This window comes from Lactuca sativa, chromosome 1 (assembly GCF_002870075.4).
Source record: "Lactuca sativa cultivar Salinas chromosome 1, Lsat_Salinas_v11, whole genome shotgun sequence".
NCBI classification, from domain to species: domain Eukaryota; kingdom Viridiplantae; phylum Streptophyta; class Magnoliopsida; order Asterales; family Asteraceae; genus Lactuca; species Lactuca sativa.
This window is the reverse complement of record NC_056623.2, coordinates 229,562,203-229,569,769: the sequence shown is the minus strand read 5'-3', so window position 1 is coordinate 229,569,769 and position 7,567 is coordinate 229,562,203. Positions and strand designations below refer to the sequence as shown.

Genomic DNA, 7,567 nt, shown 5'->3' with positions numbered 1-7,567 from the left:
AGTCATGGAAGAATTGTTCTCCCTTCATCATCGCTTTTGATGCTTAATTCCCCATCTTCTCAGGCAATAACAGTCTGTAATGGTAATCATCTGTAATCAATCTTCCTTCTTTTTATTTTTTTAAGCTTTTGGGCTTTTTATGAAGTTGAATCTACGAAGCACATGAACGAGTGTTTGGTAATGGTTGTTAACTACTCAAAATTCGTACAAGTTACAACTAATTGATTCTTGATATAAGTTATAACTACAATGATTTAAATAAAGATTTGTGCATCTGATTTGCCCGCCAAATGTTTGTTAAAATACTTGAATCAAATATTTCAACCAATTTTTTTTTAATATTTGAGCTATCATATCTCTCTCATACTAGCTTGGAATGATATGAAATTTGTTTCTGCATATTCTCCTTTGTGTTAGCTCCAAGTTAGGTTTAGAAGTCATTTAAATTTGATTAATATTGGTTTAGTTATAGTCCTTCGAACATGCAATGTTACAGCTGTATTTTTAGCACTCTTTGTTTAGAAACATTTATGATCTTTGAACTGTCATATTTACCACATTCTAACTTGTAATAAGTTGACCTTTTTCCAAAGTATTGTCCTCTTTGTTAGCTACAATGTAGTCATTGTAATTAGATTAAGTCGATAATTTGGATCAGATGACTTAGGGAATACTTGATCAAGTGACTCGAGTACATTCTGTTAGAATAAATTAAAAGTCTTTAATGTCTAACACATTCTGTTAGAATTATAGTTTTATTCTGTTAGAATATACTGAAAGTTATACTATTTTAAAGTTGATTATGTTTTTTTTTTTGGATTTAGGCTTTGAAGGGGCTGCCATTGATGTGGAAAATAAAGAAAACATGGAGAACGAGAGTATTCTAGCAGAATGCTGTTATTTTTTAAGAATGTTATTCATTTTTGTTGATATTCTTTTAGAATATTTATAATATATTAAAATGTATAAGACTTTTAGTCTGTAACAATATGTATGAATTTGTATTTAAGTTCGGATGTATAAGAATATATTAGAATGTTTGTTATTTTTCAACATATGATTCAAGAATTTTGTTTTTCATCAATAATATTCTATTAGAATAAAATTCTGAAAGAGTATCATTCTAACAAAAAATATTCTAGTAGAATAAATCGGTAAAATTTAAACTGAATTAATTAAAAAATTCAGATTTTTTTTTAAATTAGGAGAATTAATCATCCCTAAAAATCCGAAAATTTCCTTTTATAAATGTAGTTATTTGTCCAAAATACCCTTTTGCTAAAAATTGTGTGATTATATGGTACATGTTACCCCATTGTAATATCATACACTCTCAAATCATGTCCATTGATTAATTTCATCCGTTGGTCCAGTCTGTGCATTCTGGAATACAATACTTAGTAAAAACAAAATAACCTAAGCCTATATATATATATATATATATATATATATATATATATATATATATATATATATATATATATATATACACACAAGTAAGTTCTTTCTTTATGTAAATCAACCAAACTAGTATGGGTGTCAAATAAAACCTAACAACTTAATATATATATATATATATATATATATATATATATATATATATATATATATATATATATATATATATATCAAGTAAACCTTTTAAGCATGTTTGTGTGACAGCATATTTATTTAGCTTTAATAGTAAAATAATGATATAAAAGTGAACTTGCCTCAAGTGATGGCAACATTACTACAAAAACAGCCTTTTACGACACATTCATTCAACCCAACCTACACAAACTTACTGTGTCCACATCATGTTGTTTTATGCAGCCCTCACTTGCATGAAATAAGGGTGCGCCTATTCCAATAAAAGAATATATACTTTGTCATATTACTCATGATTTTATAAAATTAGGTTTTTTAAATAAACACTTATATTAAGAAAATTAACAAAAATAAAAGTAACAAGACCATTGCTTCTTTTGTTGTGAGCCTATCCTAATGATCATAGCGAAGGAGTTTATCCCGAAAATCAATTGCCTGAAATGAAAAATTATATTTAGTTTTAGTAACCAATAATTTATTTATAAGATTAAATTAATTACCTTTGGAGATTCTAAATGCTGATTATCTGCATTCATAAACTTTGACCATGGTTTCCTGCAATGCCTGATGACAAAGTAATATAATACTTTAGTATATGATATCGATTACATCTTAATATTACATATTTTTAATTTTTTAAAGATTAAATATTACCTTCTAACAATAGCTTCAAGTTGCGGTTCAAGTTCTAACTAATATTTGTTCAAATATGTTTTTATTTCATCAGTCCCAAGCACCTATTTTCAGTTCACAAACTTTATTAAATTATTAATTCTTGCATTAATACTTTTTAAAAGAAAAAAAAATATTACCCTAGCAATTTTCACAAGCTGATCCTGATTGTCATGCCCATAAAAGAAAGGTTCCTTGCGAAATATCCACATCAAAAGTTAAACTGTTGTGCGGGATTTATTAATAAAATGTCACGTCAGCAGTATAATATTAAAAAAATATACCATTCCTGCAAACATGCGACCGAGTCTTCACATCTCTGTGCATGATTCCTTGTGAGTGACAATAATCCAATGCATCCAACCCCACATAAGAGACTAGTACCAACTTCAGAAATTTTACCATTTTACCCTTCTCACCAAATCCCATGATAAAGATAAAGTTACCTCAGAAACTCATAAATATAATATCAAATATCATAGTATGTTAATGTTGGATACCGGACCTTGAAAATAATCTGGTCCTTAACAGGATAAAGATATACGGATATAAGGATGCACTGATTTGTTTATTCAAGGAATGGAATCAAAGCAAAACATCGTTGGCATGAAATTATTTGTATATATGGAAGAATTCATTCTTTGCTTAGAACTGAAAATAAATCTGTGATAAGAAGCCAAATTTTGTCTTATTGTATCTATATAAAGGGCTAACATGACATCGGTATGAACAAAGGAAAGCTAACTTGATCTTCACGTGCTTGGTACTTCCAGGTCTAGAAAAAAAAACAAGTCATATATAGGCTAACAAGGGTATATGGGTTTTTTCTGATTTATGCTATGGACTTTTCGAATAAAAAAAATTCCATCGTGTCTTGGAAACCGAAGAAATATGAGCAAATGTATATCAGGGGCATATTGGTCTCGTCTTCAATCTTGTTCATGGAAGCTAGAGGCGGAAATAAGAAAGTTTTGGAAAGCAATAACCAAGAGTAGCTACAGGTCTGAAAAGTAGTGAATAGCATAAAAGTATGCAGCAGGTCATCTCTTCGTTCTGATGACAACAGAAAAGGAGGTATAGGGGCAGTTTGGTCAAGCAAGTTACATGGTTCAAAATAGAGGTGTCAATCGTGTCGTGTCGGGTTCGTGTTGTGTCGAAACACTAAACGGGTTGAAAGTGCTTGACCCTAACCCGACCCATTTAATTAACGTGTTGTGTCGTGTCAACTCGTTTATTTTCGTGTCGAGTTCGTGTCGGCTTTCGGGTTAGGGCTATAGCTCGAAATATGTCGTGTTATGTGAGGTTAAAAGAGTGAGCATCTTGAAAGAGTAGGAGTTAGGTAGGCAGAAAGGAAAAGCTAATACTTTGGAGGCAGAATAGTTGAAGTCATAGCAAGTTCAGATGACAAAATTAAAAGAGTGGGAGTTGGGGAGGCGGATGACAAAGGTCATGAGGATGCGAGACTGGTGAAAGACACTGAGTAGTTTGGGAGAGAATGAAAATTGAAATGAAGTCTTGATCTAGATGGCTAAGTCATTTCAACATTACAAAACAATTTAATTCGAAAGCTTTCTTTTACTTATGGCTTTGATTTTGTATCTCTCTAGTTTATTTAAATAATTCAAAATACTTGCATATAAATAAACGGGTTATTTTCGAGTCATATTCGAGTTGAAATTCTCAACCCTAACCTTACCCATTTAATTTTCGTGTCGTGTCGTGTCAACCCGTTTATTTAAACGGGTTGAAATATCTTACCCAAACCCGTTTATTTCGTGTCGGGTTCGTGTCGTGTCAATTTTTGCCGCCTCTAGTTCAAAAGGGTATTTTTTTTTCTACACACCAATCTATATTTACATCACACACCAATCTATTTTGACCTATTAAAGGTTGATTTCTCTCTGTTACTTTTTTTCTTTCTCTCTTTTTTATAATTAACCTTTCTATTGCTTTTTATATCTTATTAAATTTAATTAAATTTTATGTTTTATGAAAAAAATGATCTTAACGGAAAAAGTACTTGTAACTAAAAGCCAACAAAGGCACGGGAGGAGTACAATGTATTATTATAAACTAGTTTATAACCCGTGATAACCACGGTTATAAAATTAATTAAACTTTCGTATTAAAAAATCAAAATTATTACTCAATTATTTTAAATAAATTATTACTTAAGAGATATTTTTTTAGTTATATAAAATTATAATCGTTGATTTAAATAAATATGTTGAGTTATATCATTTATAATTTATATTAATTTTATTTTATTTTTTAATCTATTGTTATTAATTTAATATAATTAAAGAAAGAAATTTTAAAATTTGAAATTTAAAATGAAGAATCAATTATTAATTTAATAAAATTAGAGTGAGAAATTTAAAATTTAAAATTTGAAATTTGAAATGATAATTAATAGGTTGACAAGTGGCATGAGAAATGATATATAATGTTAATGATGGGTTCTAATTACATGACACTTGTCAACATGAGATTAAACATATTCTTTTATTAGAATAAGAAGATATAAATTATAATAACTATTATTATTTTATCATTTACATTTAATAATTTTAAATGTTTTGTTTTAAATTTTTTAGTTAAAGTTTAGCAGTCTTTTAATGTATATACTACACAATATATAGTTCAAGTTTTTTTTTAGTAAAAGTTTAGCAGTCTTTTAATGTATATACTACACAATATATAGTTCAAGTTTTTTTTAGTAAAGTTATTTTAAATTTTTTTAACGATCAACTATATATATATATATATATATATATATATATATATATATATATATATATATATATATATATATATATATATATATATATATATATGTATTATGAGAGAAAAGCTATTTTAAATTTTACATAATGTGAACCACCATGGATACTTAATTATTTTTCGTTTTTATTTTTTGTTTACCTAATTATACATATACTAAGTACTAACATTAAAAAAACGTTTTAAAATTATACATGCATTACAGAAACATTTTTTATTATTAAAAAAAACTTGGTAGTGCCATGTATATTCTTGTAAAACATTTTATATGAATCCCATAGCTTAAAAAGCTCTTTTCAATAGTAAAGTTAATATTTAAAAAAAAATTAACAAACATGAGCACAACTGATTACAACAATGTAAAATGAAAAGCACACAAATATTCAATTGTGCACTTGTAATCCTGTCACAAGAAGACAATTAAGTAAATGAGAATATATTCCAGATCATATAACTCTAAAACTTCATTACCACAAATCTGAAACAATAGTTTCCTTTCTCTTTCGTGATATGTTTGCCATGTGTCTCATACACCTTCTTTGGATCTTTAACATCACTCATTAACAAACATAGCATGGATTCCCATTGATTCTTATTGATGGAATCACCCACAAACACTAGCCTTTTTCCTCGGATCAATTCCAGCATGTTTGTTGCGTTGAACCTATATACAACGTAATTCATTCAAAATCAGAACCCAACAGCTCAGGTTTTTTAGGGGTATCAGTGTTTGCAACTTTATGCATATTTAGAATCAAGGTAATCGGAGAATAACTCTCTATTTGAAAAGTGCTTGCAGGACTAAGCATTAAAAAAATTACCTTGGAATGTAGCAATCGTGAGGCTTCCACCTCCATTTCATATAGTCTTTGTCCAATATTCCATTGTCCTCACAATTGAAACCTTCATCTATAAAAAGGCAAGTAAAAGTAGAGTACAGAGGATAACTCTCATCATAAACCCATTTCCCCTTTGTAACATCACACACCGTTTCACCCTTTTCTTCCTGAAAATCAGTTGTGTCAACTCTAGAGAAGAGAACAAACTTGAGAATCATGTTGATTGAAGCCACTAAATTGAGGAGCAAAATGAGCAAGCTTGGACTTGAATGTTGTACAGCTGTTGCCTCAGAAGCCCATAATCATTATATACTTATAAAGGAAACATTTTTTCTTTCACCACATTCATTTGAAACTCCCATTCCTTTTTCCTTTCACCACATTCATTTGAAACTCTCATGACTTTTCAATTTCTTTCTAATAATGATTATAAGTTGGTTAATAAGGTTAAATAAATATCAAACCTAAAATGTAATCATATATAAACTAAATGTCAATATTAAAATAATATATTTTCTTATACTTATAAAGTTATGCTTTTAACTTTTAACATATTATACTTAATTTATTAGGTTTAAGATGTTGTTGTATGTAAACCATTATCATTTTAAAGCTAAAACTTTTGAAAATTTTGTATAAAATACTTAAATTGTTAATTTAAATACAACCATACAAGATCAACTTAAACATAAACTTTTGTTTAACTTAAACAACCCAAAAAATATTTTGTAAATAGTTAAAAATGATAAATTGTAGTGTCTTTTTAATAATGATTATAAGTTGGTTAATAAAATTAAATAAGCATCAAACCTAAAGTGTAATCATAAATAAACTAAATTTTAATATTAAAATAATATTTTTACTTCTACTTATAAAGCTATGTATTTAACTTTTAACATATTACACTTAATTTATTAAATTTAATATGTTGTTTGATGTAAACCATTATCAGTATAAAGCTATAATTTTTGAACAGTTTTGACAAAATACTTAAATTTTTAATTTAAATATAACATTATAGTGTTAACTTCAATATAAATTTCAGTTCGACTTAAAAAACCCAAAAAATATTTTGTGAATAGTTAAAAGTGATAAATTGTAGTGCTAAATACAAAAACTAAATAGTAATATCAATTTAACTAAAATATTTCCTAAAGATATTTTTATAATCATTAAAAGTTTTAAAATAAGTAGTTTAAAATAACTTACAATAACAATAGTTAAAAATAATCTATATAAATAATTACAATGATAGATTAAAACGTTAAATAAATAAATTTTAAAAAATTAATTAACAATAACAATAACTATAAATAACTTTAAACCATATATTATATTTAATTTTATTCATAAGCAACCTGCGGGTAGAGGTCATTCAAAATATTGTGATTATGCAGTTTTAATAGATTTATATATTATCATATAAATCAAAATAATCAATCTATTATATCAATTTAGTATAAAAATTATTATATCAAATTTAACAACATAATTGTCATATTTTAAAAACATATATTTGTAAATATTTCAGCTATATAGATGTTTCTGCGCAACGCGCGGGTATACTTATAAAGCTAACATTTTTCCTTTCACCACATTCATTTGAAACTCTCATTCATTTTTCCTTTCATCACATTCATTTGAAACTCCCAAGACTTTTCAATTCCTTTCTAATAATGATA

At 27.1% G+C, this 7,567-nt stretch overlaps 1 pseudogene; it reads right to left on the bottom strand.

The window, feature by feature from the left end:
* Nucleotides 1-1,807: 1,807 nt before the first annotated feature.
* LOC111879444 (casein kinase II subunit alpha-1-like) lies at nt 1,808-6,103 on the bottom strand (annotated as a pseudogene).
* Nucleotides 6,104-7,567: the final 1,464 nt, after the last annotated feature.